The sequence below is a fragment of the Sorghum bicolor genome, chromosome 7 (assembly GCF_000003195.3).
Source record: "Sorghum bicolor cultivar BTx623 chromosome 7, Sorghum_bicolor_NCBIv3, whole genome shotgun sequence".
Classification (NCBI taxonomy): domain Eukaryota; kingdom Viridiplantae; phylum Streptophyta; class Magnoliopsida; order Poales; family Poaceae; genus Sorghum; species Sorghum bicolor.
In genome coordinates this window covers 9,618,908-9,634,163 of record NC_012876.2, presented here as the reverse complement: position 1 = coordinate 9,634,163, position 15,256 = coordinate 9,618,908, and the positions used below count along the sequence as shown (strand labels likewise).

At 40.3% G+C, this 15,256-nt stretch overlaps 1 pseudogene; it reads right to left on the bottom strand.

Annotated features, from left to right (window-relative positions):
• On the bottom strand, window positions 4,882–8,226 carry LOC8072179 (annotated as a pseudogene).

The following is a 15,256-nucleotide window of genomic DNA, read 5'->3' as shown; positions in this document are numbered from 1 at the left end:
GCTTCAAATAAATCATTAAACCCAAGAGCTTAAATTTATTATCTTTTGTAAGCTTTAATCAAGGTTGTCATCAATCACCAAAAAGGGGGAGATTGTAAGTGCATTAAGCCACTTAATGTGTTTTGGATGATTGAATGACAACCATGATTAAAGGAACTAATGATCTTGCTAAGTGTGAAACAGGGAAAAGCTATCTCACAGGTATTTGATCCAAGTTTATAAAAGCCAAAATTATGTATTGTTGTATGAAGCAATCTAGTTCAAGCACAAAACAACAATGCAAATGGAATTATTGAAAGAGGCTTATTTATTGTGAAGATAGCTATCACTCATATGAAAGCAATAATGAAAAGTATAAAATTGTTTGGATGATTCAAAGCAACATATGACTTGAAGACTTGAGATGGTGAAGATAGCAAGGAAAGGCTTCGAGGTACTAAGCAAGGGTGAAGGGCAAGCGACGGCTTGACGACCGAAAAACCTAGCTCGGATGAAGAAGGAATTACTTGCATTTAGTTGAGGTACTAATCAAGCTCTAAGGGTCATGTTGATGTGGAGGATCAAATCTACTATTGAAGCAGTTAATGAAAATGACTTGGTACATTTGGAGTCAAATCTATCTATTGAATGGAACCAAGTCATGTGCTCAAGATGGCTATGCTCAAGATTAAAAACAAGTTTGACATGATGACATCCTCAGCTTATCAAGAATTGAAAGAAAGGCTTTGGTTTGATGGAAGCTTCTCAAACGGTTTAAATTTGATTTATCTTTTGATCTTGAGTTGATAGGAAAGCCGTACTATTAAGAGGGATGCATCATGATCATGGATTAATACTCTCTAGTGCTCAAGTCAACCCATGTGAGGTCTTAGAGAAACTAACCTGAGAGCTGAACTCAATGTGCACAGGTCGTGCATACCGGACGCGTCCGGTATGGGTACTGTTGCGCATTCTGACTTTTTGAGTTGTGTTGACCTAGGAGCTGTTCTGGTGCGTGTCAGCACTTCCGGCGCACGTCAGCAGTGCTGACTTGTCGAAAGTTCCGACGTACGTCGGGAGTTCCGACGTAGACTTCACCGTGGTAGGGAGTAGCAAGCTAACAGGGGTAAGTTTGTTGGCCTCGATCATATCGGACGTGTCCGGTATGATACCGGACGCGTCCGGTATGGCCAACGGCTAGTTTTCAAAACTCAAAACTGTCTTTATATACCCCTCAGCCCTCCTCTTTCGGGGCTGCTGATTCTACCAGTTTTGTGACACATTGCTGAGCTTTGCTAACTCTCTCCAACCCTCTGTTTGTGAGTGTTTGATCTAGATTGACAAATCCATTTTGTGGGTTGAAAGATTTTCGATTTTGAGAGCAAGCCACCACTTGAGCACTTGAGCTTATTGTCTATTTCGTGATTTGCATTTGTTACTCTTGGACTCTTCGTTCCTAGACGGTTAGGCGTCGCCGGAGAGCACCCAAGTGTTTGTGGTTGCCTCGGATTGTTTGTGCAGGTCGGATTTCGCCTCCGCAAGGGAAGAAATCATCTAGTGGAAGGAGGAGTTGGAGTTGGAAGAGACTCCGGCTAGAGTTACCTTCGCGGTATTCTCTAGGGAGGACCTTTGAGCTAGAGTGACCTTAGTGGTATCCTCTAGGTCATCGAGTGCCTTACCCGTAGCCCCCTCAACGGAGATTAGGTCTCTACGGAGACCGAACTTTGGTAAAACAAATTTTGTGTCTCTCTTCGCATTACATTTGAAATTTGTGTCTTATCTGTTGTGTGAGCTTCTCTGCAGGGTTCTAGTATCATACATACTGTGATTGAGACTCTTGCAGGGAGAGGAATAAGTTTCACAACACAAGGATTGAATATCCTCTGCTCGTGAATTCCGAACGCGTCCGAGTTCAAGCCGGACGTGTCCGAGTTGGACAGCACAACACTTCTTATATAAATTGTATTATCTGTATTGGATACCTTTTTGCAGGGTATTGTATATCTATACTTCTTCATATAAGCTGTGTGTAGGTTTAGGAGAAGCTGGAGAACAGAAACATCTAGGTGTTGTGTGCTCGTGTATCTCGGACGTGTCCGAGTTGATATCGGACGCGTCCGGTATTTGCGAGTTGTCAAGAATATTTCTTTATGCGATCTAATCTCTGTAGTGCAGGTGTTAGACTTATTTAATATTGTTTACAACTATTTCTCTAATTATCTTTGTGTGGAGTTTTTCATTTGCATGGAAAACTCTAGTTCTAATCGTTTCCACATTTTAAGTTGTAAATTTTCAGAAACGCCTATTCACCCCCCCTCTAGGCGCATCCTTGGTCCTTTCACTTGGAAAGACCTTGAGTTGGTGAAGATGATTCCAACCTCTTATAATCACAAGATGATTAACCAAAAAGAACCTGCTCCTGCACCTAGCAGTATCCAGATACTTTGGTCGATGTAACACAATAGCGACCCTAAATTCAACATGCAAGCTATCAATGAATTTGCTAGTAAGGAGATCAAGATTCACATAAGGATCATGAGCCTAGAGTTGATGCATAAGATCATCAAATTTGGTGGTATACTTAAGGATAGAGCCAGTTTGTTTAGCATAGAAGAATTCACAAAAAAATGGTTAAATTAGCCTCTATCAAAATGGGCTATGGCATGCTGGCAAAGAATATTCCAAGGATATTGCTGAAGGCTGAGTTCAATGGTTTGCATCCAAAAAGCACTAGTATGAGTGAAATGAATATTGGCTAGCTTAACCCAATTATTGGAGAGGCTATCATAAGATCAAAATATATATGTACCACAACGCTTGATCCACATCAATAGGATTTGTGCCATCAAATTTGGGGAAGTCCAATTGAGGCATAGCAGAGCTAAACTAAGATTGACTAGCACCTGGACATAGAGAATTGAAGTCAAATCAAGGAGGTGGGGTTTGGGAATTTCCTTTAGCACCTGTGATTGGAGGTGGTTCGAGGGTGGTGACACCCCTGAACCATCTCTCTGGTTAAGTTGTTCAAAGTCATGGACAATAGGCCTAGACGCTGCCTGCGAGGAGGTCACACCTAGATGAGTGGGTGTTGGCATCTTGAGTAATGGAGATCTAGTCTCCAAGGAGGTAGAAAGAAGTCGCCACTAACGAGGACTTAAGAGCTTCGAGTTGCTGGTGAAGAGAATTAATCCAGTCATGCGTATCAGCGACCTTGTTGTCGACTAGAGACCGCCACTGCTTGAACTCGTCCTTGGCCGCCTTAAGGTCCTCCACCAAGGCATGGATGTCGTTGAGACACCAATTGCCCTTGGAAATCCTCTTCGATTGCTCCTCCTGCTTGGTGAGGACCAAAGCGAATTGCTCCTCGACCTTCATCGTGACCTAGAGTCGTGTGCGATGATCGCATCCGATGCGAGATGTTATGGTACTAGATTGTGCAATGTCAACTTTAGAACTGAATTGTATGGAAATGCAAGTATGGTGGAATTGGTCACCGCCGGCAACTCGAGCCACAGCTTGCCGCCCACACCCGACGCCAACCAAGACAAGTTCCACTCCCCTTCCCCTTTTATATCCCATTACTACAACTATTTGACTGTGATTGCCGGATGCAATGGGGTCTAATCTACTTGCTCCACTATGGGCCCGATACTCTTGAGTTATGTTCCTTGGGCCTCTTCCTTCTTGGGCTTTTGGGCGCTGCAGTATGGTTCCCATATCGGTGACATTGAAGCGGGGCTCGACGATGGCGTGGAGGTAGGTCTGAAGCTTTGGCACTTTCTCGGTAAGGAGGCACACCTCTAGATTAGAGGCGGAAGTCCGTGGTCGCTGTGGCTCAGGCATCGGCGGCGTCAGATGCAGGGTGCAGGAGACTTGGCACTGGGCAATCCATCGTCTGAGGTGCTCGCCGGAGGTTCATCGGATCTACACCGTACTTTTGGGTTTTCTCCTCTGTCCCAGTACCACAGGCGCTGTGGTCGCTCTTCTCGTGTGGAGTGGCTGTCTAACTGAGAAGGAAGAGTTTGTTAGTGTGGCTGCTGGCTTATGCACAGGCTCATTGCCGGTGGCCACGCTCGCTCCTCACGTTGCCAGCGATGTGGCCTTTAGTCGCGCTAAGCTACAACATCGCTAGTGAGGGTGCATGCCCAAAAAGTGCTCGATAGAATGCGCTTGTCAATGCCCCACCGCGACCCGCGTCCCCGTGCCGTTTCCACGCTCATCTGCTACACTAAGGCGGGGAACGGGATGACTACGCCAGCATGCGGCTCACCTGCTGTCATAGCTCCGTTCACTTATCTTATAAGCCGTATTTTTTCTGCCAACTATAGTGATTTTTCTTCAATAAATCAGCAAACAGTACAATCAACCATGACTTATGAGACTGCACTAACCTCGTCTGAAGACTGCCTCAACAGTTAACACTATCGGTCGACCTGTGCTTCAAATTGACGAGAGCGCGCAGAGGTTCATGCCAATTGGTGACACAGCGCAGTGACAAATCAGGCTTAATGCCTACACCGTGGTCAGCGCAAGTGCAGAGGTCTTCTTAAACAGGTAATGGCCCTGGAACTTGCAAAGATTCATACATCAGTTTCATCACGTCTTCATATAGCTGGCATGTATTTCCCTACGCATAAGCATAGAAACGCATAAATCCTTGCTGTAGCGCGCATTAAAGCATATGAAGAAGTAGTGTTTCCTTAATTTTCTATCACTTTAGTATTAATTGTTATAAATGACTAAAATATTATACCTATTTTCAGAAAGTATAAATTGAAGTAGTTGTAGAGGAGCAGCAGCAGTGCTAGCCACATATCAATTCTAGTAACTATTCAGACGAGTAACTTACTATGAAGTATATAGAAAATTAGGAATACTGTAATCTTCATGTGCCATAAGAACTGACCAATATATATTGTCTTTATTTAGATGATGAAAATACAACTATACAAGCCATATGACATCACATATGTCAGCAGGGTCTTCTTCCTCACTATGATTCAGACATAGTGGCTGAATTGGTCTTGGCAGGAAAACAAGTGTTCCATAAGGTATTTGTTTATTCTGCAGCTTTACTCCTAGTCAAAGTTGCCCACGTTACCACAACAAATACATAAACTCTGTCATAAAGGTTGTCAAAGAGCTGGAAATAAGCAATTCTCCATGACTTCATGAACAAAACACCATCCACAGCCCCACCACAAATCCCAATACAAGACCAAGATACAAGGACAAGGGTTTGAGTTCATGCCCATTGTTTCTGTGATGATCATCGGTGGGTGTTTCATTTCCTGATGAACAATTCTTCTGAAGAGGGGGCCCACAAAGTCCATCATTGCCGATGTACATAAGTGATGGATTGTCCACACTAAGGGTATCAAGTTGCCTACCTGAGGGTATCCTTCCAGACAAACTGTTGTAGGACAAGTTCAATTAGCTTAGTGATGTCAAATTTGATAAGGATGATGGGATTTCACCAGAAAGATGGTTCTCCGAGAGATCGAGTGATTCCAATGACTGCAAGGCCCCAATTTTGTTAGGAATTTTTCCAGTCAGGCGGTTGGATGATAGATTCAGATTTATTAATGCATCAAGGGAAATGATATCCAAGGGAATTTCACCGGTCAAAGAGTTGCCTGATAGATCAAGGCCTATGAAATATGCTAATGTGCGGCCATACCTAAGCAGTTGCCCTTTCATAATTATTGGCATGATTTCTCCAAACTGACCAGTTATGGGCATGGTGTCTCCAGAAAACTGAGGATCTCCATCTGGGAGAGGACCCATTGCCATACCCGATAAAGGCTTTGACCCCTTCAATGTCATAGCTGTCAGGCTCGACAGATGCATAGGTATAACACCAGATAAGTTATTGCTTGATAGATCCAGGTATTGCAGATAGCCAAGATTTGTGATTTCTGCTGGAATATTTCCTGAAAATGTATTGTGGCCTAGTCGAAGAAACTGTAAATTTGTCAGTTCCCCAATCCATTCAGGTAACTTTCCAAACAAGTTATTCCATGCAAGATCCAGGAAATGTAGGCCCGTGCAATTCTGCAAGAATGCAGGGAATTCTCCTGACAAACTATTATTGCTTAGAAGCAAGAATTCTATGCACTGACTGGATTCACTATCAAAACATCGAGGAATTTGGCCGTCCAAAAGATTGTTTGACAAATCTAGGTCAGACAACAGATTCAGTTTGCACAAGGATACTGGAATGCTGCCACCAATTCTATTTGAATACATAAGCAATGTTTGCAGTTGTGGAGCTTCAAGATTCGGAGGTAGTGTTCCTGAAAATGAATTGTTGGACATGTCTAAGATGGAGATATTTCTTGGAAGTGGTGGTATTGGTCCACTAAGCAGGTTGGAACTGATGTTTAGCTCTACAAAGGCCATGTCAGCTAGATTTGCCGGCAAGCTGCCACTTAACTGATTGTCAGAGAGGTCGATATTTATGGCCTGTGAAAATGTTTGCCAGAACCAATCAGGAATCTTGTCCATTAGAACTGTACTTGAAATGTCAAGTTTAGTGATCTCTGGCTGCCACTGAAGCCAAGCAGGAAAAAGAGGACCCATTCGACAAGATGCAAAAAGTGCAACCTCCAGGCTGAAGATAGGGATCCAATCTGTATCCACTGACAGCTTCAAATTGGTTGAAGATAGGCCTAGTTTCTTTAATCTTATTAGAGCTGCAAAGTGTTAACTTCCATGATGATACCGCTGAAGTTGTTGTTGCTTAGAACCAACCAAGTCAAATTAGTGAAGGCTCCGAGTCCCGTAGGTACACTTCCACTCAGATGATTATTGGACAAATCAAGGGTGATCAAACGAGTTAGACGCCTGAACTCTGGTGGTAGAGGTCCAACAATCTTATTATAGGAGAGGTCGAGGGTGTTTAGGTGTGTGCAGTTACTGAGCTCTGGTGGGATGTTTCCAGCGAGGTTGTTCCTGGAAAGGTCAAGTACACTCAATGCATTGAAGCGGCCTATCAAAACTGGAAAGGTTCCAGTGATATTTATTAGAGCCCAGATGCAGCTCCTGCAGTGTATCCAGTGCACATTGGGGCAACCTCTCCATCAACACTGCTATGTCTCCATTCATTCCATTCTCAGTGAGGTCGAGGATTTCCAAACTACATAGGTTCTTAAAGTTTCCTTCCATGACCAGCCCTTGATTAAGACCAAAGGACAAATCAAGGACTTGGAGAGATGTCATGTTTTCTAGTGCATCATGAAATTGGCCAAATAACCTGTTATACCCAAGATGGAGGTGTCTGAGGCTCGTCTCCTTCCAAAACCAACTAGATGCAATTTCGTGGTCAAAATTATTATCAGAGAGGTCAAGCTTATTGAGTTTTGTGAGATTTAGGAGCGGAAGTGATTGGTTTGCACTAGCAAGCGAGCAGGATGAAAGATCAACAACTCTCAAAGATGGAATCCTATTAGCACATGAGGCCAGGTAGATACCTGCGAGAGATTTACATTGCTCATGCCAAGGTATTGTAAAGGTAGATGTTGTAACCAGGTGATGTCTGCTGAGTACATCCTGTAACCAAGATCTTGGGAGCCAAGATCAAGGTACTGCAACTCTGACAGATTGCCAAGCTGAGGACGCACTTCACCGCTAAATGGTATACCAGAGAGATTCAGATATCTCAGACTCTTCATCAGGCCCATGAACAGAGGTATAGTTTCTTGACGCTCTGTCAAGCAATTCCAGCTGAGGTCCAAGTGCTGTAGTTGTTCAAGGGAAAGCAGAGAGGGACTTATCTCGCCGAACAGAGCGTTTACGTCGTCGCATCCGGTGACGGAGCCGGTGCTTGGATTTTGATTGCCAAGGTCAAGCTCGAGGATGTGGCCGGTATGGTTGCTACACCTGACGCCTCTCCACCGGCAGCAGTCTCCACCGTGCCATGAAGCAAGGCGGCTGGTGAAGTCAGCTGCGATGCCCTTCCTGAAGGAGAGCAAGGCGGCCCTCTCAGCTGGGATGCAGCCGCTGGCGCTGCGATTGGAGCCATGTTGTTCAGCTTGAAGAGCAGTGACAGTCAGGAACAAACTGGTGGCTATGATGAGGATAAAGAGGAGGACCAGCGAGGGATTGGTTTTTTCGGGATGCATGCTGGGAAAACTGATGTAGCAAGCTGCTGCTAAAGCCAAGGGTTATGTATTATATATATCATGCGAATTTGGTTGATTGATTTAAATCACAAGAGATTTTATATAAATATAATATGGCCTGTCAGTCCTGACTAATGAGAACAGAACGGTGGTGTGAATAACCATTCGACCGCGTTGAAGGAATGCAAAACAGTCCAGACTTTGGTGACCCGTGGGCCCACGTGAGTAATGAAACCGCGTTCAAACGAAAACGACATGCTGCCGCATCGTCCGTTTAGGCAAGCTTGACAGGATCATGAGAGGGTATCAATGCATGTTTTATGAGAGTGTTATATACATTAAATATAGATAAAAAATAGTGAATTATATACATTAAATAGTGAATTATTATATATATCAATGCAATGTTTTATGAGAGTGTTATATACATTAAATAGGACATAAGCAAAATTGCTGACTTGACAGAGTCATTAAATAAAGGAGTTTTATCAGATAAGAGAGGAGTTTCATCCCTATGAAACTTATGTGGCTCGGTTACCTAGTTTATAGTCTTGGTAACCATGCCATAAAACTATGCATTGAGACTGGCCTTAGGCCCGTTTATAGTTTTCATCAAAAAACTTTTTACCTCATCTTATCTAATGTTTGATACATGCATGAAATATTAAATATAGATAAAAAATAGTGAATTATACAGTTTATATGAAAACTACAAGATAAATCTTTTAAGTCTAACTAGCAAATATGCCCGTGCGTTGCAATAGGAGAAAAACACCAAATGACCATACAAAGTGATGACATAATGTTACATATCTATTTATATTTATTTTTTATAAAATTTAAAGTCCGTAATTTATATTATTGATAACGACATCTATAGATAGTTAATATTTACAATAATATATAGCTCGAAGACATATTTATTTCATAATAAAAATAAAAATTAGTCAAACCTTATCTTACTCTAATATTACCTCTTAATATACCTTAGTATTATATTAAAACATGAGAAGTTTGTTGCTAGCTTTATTTTTTATTTAGATTAGAATTTCTAATATTATATATCAGTTAAATGTATGTAGATTATGAATACATGGGCTTATAAAGTGTTCATATGATATAACAACACATTGTGCAAAGGTAGTGGAAGCATCCTCAAACATAAATTTAGGTAAATTAGTAAATCGGTGAGATATGCAGAAATGGTGCTAAAATTTTTACCACAAATCAAGCATCATTTAAATAGGCTACCACAAAATTTTCATAATAATTGGAGCAAGATAACTACAATTTCAATTTTACACTAAAAAGCATAGGCAAACATCTTCAGCAAAAAAAATGTACTAAAATTTGTGATATTTTTTATTTACTGCATGGCTCTACATATGTGGAGTTGAACAAAATTTGTTTTGTAATTTTTAGATTTTTATTTGAATTACTATGCATTTATAAATTTTCAATTGATCAATTTTACACTAAAAAGTATAGGCAAACATCTCCAGCAAAAAAATATACTAAAACTTATGATATTTTTTGTTTACTGTATGAATTTACATATGTGGAGCTAAACAATATTTATTTTGTAATTTTTAGATTTTTCTATGAATTACAACGTATTTAACAATTTTCAGCCGATTTAAAGAATAAAAGAAAAATAAACTAATAGGATAAATACTTTGCATTTAGGCTCCTATACTTTTCTTATTCTAGACGTGCTCTAATGTGTATAGAAGATTTTGTATTGAGAACCCTAGAAAAATTTCTATTTTCTTCCTCTTCCATGAGTTTCGGAGGGACTCTGATTAGGGAAGGAGCGGACAGAAAGTTTGACAGACTGAAATTGATAGATTAGTCCATGATTTGCCATAATTGCTACAATAACACACATATGCTAATGATGGATTAATTAGACTTAATAAATTCGTCAAGCGGTTTCCAGACGAGTTATGTAATTAGCTTTTTAATTAGTATCCGAACACCTCTTGGGACATCCCATGAAATAATTCAAAATCTTTTTACCCACGAACTAAACAACACATACTACGGTTGGCCAATAAGACAGACCTAGCTAGACAGGAATGCCTAATGCACTGTGATCGTGCCGGTTCTTAGCAGCATGGGAACGAGGCCTTGTTTAATTGCAAAAATTTTTGCAAAATGTGAATAGTGACACTTTTGTTTGTATTTGACAAATATTGTCCAATTATAAGCTAACTAGGTTCAAAAGATTCGTCTCGTAAATTACATGCAAACTCTGTAATTAGTTATCTTTTTATCTATATTTAATGCTTCATGCATATGCTGCAAAATTCGATGTGACGGGGAATCTGGAACATTTTACAAAATATTTGGGGAAGTAAACAAGGCCCAAGAACATGACTATCATATTTTACTAAATATTTGGGGAAGTAAACAAGGCCATAATTTTCTTGTTTTCGCGTTATAAAATAATACCTCATATTCTTGATCCCGTTCCGAGAACAGAGACGAGAACATGCTGAATAATTATATTTTTTTATTATATATTTGGTCAAAGTCGAAGACATTTGTGTCTTTGAAACCAGAAATATATTTTATTTTGGGGGAGGGAGTACATAGTACACTAGTACTCTTTCAAACGTCCAAACAGAAGCTCCAAAGGCTGCATTTAAGTAACATGTTTAGGTATATGATCAATCACAACATCCTAATTTTTTCTGTGTTCTTTTCTTTGAATTCAGATGCATATGGCAGAAGGTTCTTTTGGTGGTATGTCTGCTCCATGCCTCAATGTCTTCAGAAGCGCTGGTGCAGCTTTTGGTGAGTGCTAGGACCAAGTCATTAAGCGGCTTAAGTAACTTGACACAGTCACACACGGTAATGTCCAAGTCAGATATGAAGTTGTGATTTTTTATTAAAGTTTTTTAAACAATATTTTAGCTAGCGCAAGTACATTGGTGTTTCCTATAGACGGTCTCAAATAATGCTACATAATTTGAAGACGATGTAATGTATATATGATGGTTGTCTTTTAAGTTGTCTTGTTTTTTGACTAACTCTTTTGATCACGCTAGATCATGCATCATATAACAAAATCACTCTGTCGTGCCACAATGCGAATCAGGTCTTGTTTAGATCAAAAAAGATTTTGGATTTTGATATTGTAGCATTTTCGTTTTTATTTGACAAACATTATCCAATCATAGAGTAACTAGGCTTAAAAGATTCGTTTCACAATTTACAGGTAAACTGTGTAATTAGTTATTCTTTTTATTTATATTTAATACTCCATGCATGTGTCACAAGACCGCCATCGTAGAGGAACCACGCCCGAGAAGATTCGCTGCCATGGGAAGGGGAAGCGGAGAGATGGTCCGCCGTCTCTACGGTACCTCCGCCGGCAACCAAGGAGCTGTCGCAGGGGAACTGCGTGCCCGACGCCGTGGGAAATCTGTACCGCAGGAAGGACCGCCGCCATGGGGAACCTGCAATGCCACCGGGAAGCCGCATGCCACCGCTGACGCGTCTCCCTCTGTTCCGGCTGCCGACCTTTGCTTCTAGGTGCGGACACGACCTCCCACTGCTGATTTGCGTCGTGGGGACGCAAATTTGTGTTCCTGCCGGTCTCAGGTGCCTTGCCGTGTTTGCGTTTCCGAGCAAAAACACTGTGAACGACTAGTATGGGTCATGCTTTGCGTGTTCCATTGGAGACACTCTGACAAGGTATATCACGCTAGAGCACCTATATTTTTTTTTTATTACAATGCCACACGGCGTGACAAGTTGCGACCTTGATAAAATCACATTTAGTCATATAAAATTCGGATGGAGATGGTCGACGTCTCACAGCAAATTCAGCAGGACTCCTATTTATTGAGTCTCCATATAAGTGTCTAAGAAAAAACAGATCTTCGATTTGGAGTGGGCATCCATGTACAGTGGGCGCAGCTTTGTGGACATGACGACACAGCTGCTGCTAGAGCTAGGCTTTATTTATTTCACACCAAAACTCAAAATTTTTTCAAGATTTCTTATTACATTAAATTTTGCGGCACATGTATGAAATATTAAATATAGATAAAAACAAAAACTAATTACACAGTTTGCCTGTAAATCGCGAGACGAATCTTTTAAGTCTAGTTACTCCATGATTGAACAATGTTTGTCAAATAAAAACGAAAATACTACAGTACCAAAACCAAATATTTTCGCAATTAAACAAGACCCTAGACTACTAATGTGACCCTAGACTCCATGATGTGGTCAGTATGTGACCAGACCACTCGCGGGACAAACATGTCTTCTCAGCCTTTTAGTTTCCAAAAAGTTTTACAAATTTTTTCGGATTCCACGTCATATTGAATCTTAGACGTATGCATAGAGTATTAAATATAGACAAAAATAAAAACTAATTATACAGTTTAGTCGAAATTGATGAGACGAATCTTTTGACCCTAGTTAGTTCATGATTGGACAATATTTGTCAAATACAAACAAAAGTGCTACAGTATCGATTTTTCCAAAATTTTTGGAACTAAACAAGGCCAGCTCCCTGCCTCCTCTGTGTATACAGCTGGTACGTACCCCGCCATGATCCATGACGGGGTACCCTAACCCGCCGTGGTCCATGGCGGGGTACACGTCAGCAGCCTCGTCGCCATGCACGCCACGTGGAGGCTGTACCCCGCCGCCATGTATGGCGGGGTACAGTGCATTTGCCCCGCCATGCATGGTGGCAGGGCCAAACGGGTTAGTTTTAAAAAAAAATTTCAAACCGGGTCAAATTTGAAATATGTTTCGAATTTGGGCTAAAAATAAAAAAAATTTCTGTTGGGAGTTGAGAAAGTTGGTGGATTTTTGCTAGGAGCACACACAAAGCTTGCTGTTGGGAGTTGAGAAAGTTGGTGGATTTTTGCTAGGAGCACACACAAAGCTTACCAGGAGATTTGTTGGTGGCTGTTATTGCTGAACGTACACAGATAGGCGGCATGTTTTTTCAGCTAGGGTTACATAGCAACGTACCTAGATTTTCTGCAGATTATTTATTCTTCTGGTTATTTACTATTATTTCTTCATAATGTCTTTGATAAAATATGATATTCCTCAACTGGATCGCGACACAAGGTTCGCTCTTTGGCAAGTCAAGATGAGGGCTATTCTTACGCAGGCTAAAGTGGATGATGCCCTTGATAAATTCGGTGATAAGGATTTAAATTCTTGGACCCATGATGAGAAAAGAAAAAATTGTAAGGCCTTACTCAAATTCAGCTTCATCTTTCAAATAATATTTTGCAAGATGGTTTTCAGGAGAATACTGTAGCTGCTTTATGGCTCAAGTTAGAGTCAATTTTATTGTCTAAGAATTTGACAAGCAAGCAAGTTGCATTTGAAGATAAAGTTATATACACATAAAGATGGCAACGGGTACCCGAAACCCAATGGGTTTTTACCCTATTAGGGCATGGGTTTGGGTCAATTTCTCTACCCACGGGTTTGTTAATGGGTAAAAAGCTAGACCCAGTGGGTTTATGAACATGGGTCTGTGAATGTAGTATCCAAACCCATAAACCCATGGGTTTTGTAAACCCGGTCCATGATAGCAAAGTAGTTTATATCTACCCACCTAATATATATATCACACGCACTTTGTATAAATAAATTTTAGATAATAAGGTATGGAATTTTTTGAGTTAGTATTAGAAAAGGTAGAGAAAAAACAAAACACAAGTATCCATACATGACACATTTGCTTGAGGTGGTGTTGTCTTCCTGGGTTTTAACGAGGAAAACGAGCCCACATGTGTTTGTTTTTAGTTATTACTCACAACATGATGTTTTTAGTCTCATATCGCCAACCATAGGAGAGAGTGGTGGAATCTATACTATTTAGTGATACCTAGGCAAGCAGTTAAAATCTATAATATTTTTCTGTTCTTAGATTAGAAAGACAAAAGATTGAACTATATGAGATATTTATATCTAATAAATATCTATGAAATAAGTTTAAATTTTATTGATATCATGGGCAACCCGTGGGTACCCGTGACCCGAATGGGCATGGGTTTGGGCACAAAACTAAACCCGTGATGGGTCATGAGTTTTTTAACAGGTAGATTTTATTTTCGCGGGCATGGGTTTGGGATGGCAAAACCCAGCGGGTTTGTACCCGTTGCCATCTCTATATACACACAAGTTGCAAGAGAGTGACTCTGTGCTTAACCATCTTTCGGTCTTCAAGGAGATCGTTTCTGATCTACATGCTATGGAGGTAGATTATGATGATGAGGATTTGGGTTTTATTCTTTTGTGCTCTTTGTCTAGTTTTTTTTTTGTAAACTTTAGAGATACACTGTTATATAGTCATGATACTCTAACGATTGATGAGGTTTATGAGGTGTTGCATGCCAACGAAAAGATAAAACAGATGGTGTCTTCTGAAGGTTCTGCTCCTAATGGAGAAGTGTTGTCTATTTGTGGGAGAACAAAAAATAAATTAATGGTAATAGAGGCAAAAGTTCCAATGGTTATAAAATCGATCAAAATCTCGTTCCAAGGAAGATTAATTTTGTAAGTATTGCAAGAAGGATAATCATTTTATAAATGAGTGTCATAAATTGAAGAAAAATAGAAGAGAAATGGCATATATAGAGAGAAAGGCAAATCCAATGATGAAGATAATCCTTCTGTTGCTGCTTTCGAAGCAGATTATTCCGATGGTGATTCGCTTGTTGCTTTTGCTGGATGTGCTAATAGTGATGATGAATGGATTCTTGTTTCTGCTGCTTCTTTTCATATATCCACTTGATATTGTTAGTATTGGATCTATTCAGATTAAGATACATGATGACATTGTTAGAACATTGGCTAACGTGAGGCAAATTCCTAGCATGAGCAAGAATCTTATTTCTCTCAGTACTCTTGATGTTAAAGGGTACAAGTACTCCGGTGGAGATGGGATTTTAAAGGTGTCAAAATGTTCTCTTATTTTTATAAAAGGTGAATTGAAATCTATAAATTTATACCATCTTCGTGGTACTATAATTACAGGTAATGCTACTGTAATTTTTAATTCACCATCTTATTTTGATGCTACTAATTTTTGGCATATGCATCTTGGACATATAAGTGAACAAGGCTTGCATGAATTATGCAAGAGAGGACTTTCTTGATGAACA